Here is a 736-nt window from a genome sequence, read left to right as displayed (position 1 = left end):
GTGTGTGTGTATGTGTTTTTCTCCTTGTCTCCGTATTCTTTCTGTTGAAGAGCGTAACTCGAAACGTCAAAGACTTTCCGTATTCCCGAGCGTCATACTAATATATACTTTTGTTATTTACACCACCTGTCCTCGTCTGTTGTTATTATTTGTATATTCTCCCATATATATATATATATATATATATATATATATATGTATATAGGCATAGTCACGCCTTACATACAAATGCAGCATATATAAATATCTAATATGACAAATATTTAAACTGATTCAATTAGAAGCATATGGATATAAACACATAATCGGTCATTAATCTTAAAAAGTAATCACTTGAATGAAATTTACTCTTTGAAACTGGATTATAACAGTACATTTAATGAACAATGCATAACAATAAAAATTAAATGATATCTAATTTCATTCAACGTGGAAGAGTACACTGGATTTTCACGGTGAAGAGTTTCAAAGTAATGCAGTTATTAGCGGGTAGCAACTTCAATAATAAATAAACAAATTGTCCTGGCGTCAAACAACTTACACTGGAGTATTATAAGTCAACTGGTAATATGTAGCATACGAAAGCGGCGACCTGGCGGAAACGTTAGCGAGCCGGGCGAAATACTTATCGGTATTTTATCTCTCTCTATGTTCTGTGTTCAAATTCCGCCGAGGTCGACTTTTCCCTTCATCATTTCGTAGTCGATATATTAAGTACCAGTTGCGTATTGGGGTC

Source organism: Octopus bimaculoides, chromosome 4, assembly GCF_001194135.2.
Source record: "Octopus bimaculoides isolate UCB-OBI-ISO-001 chromosome 4, ASM119413v2, whole genome shotgun sequence".
NCBI classification, from domain to species: domain Eukaryota; kingdom Metazoa; phylum Mollusca; class Cephalopoda; order Octopoda; family Octopodidae; genus Octopus; species Octopus bimaculoides.
This window is presented reverse-complemented; position numbering follows the sequence as displayed.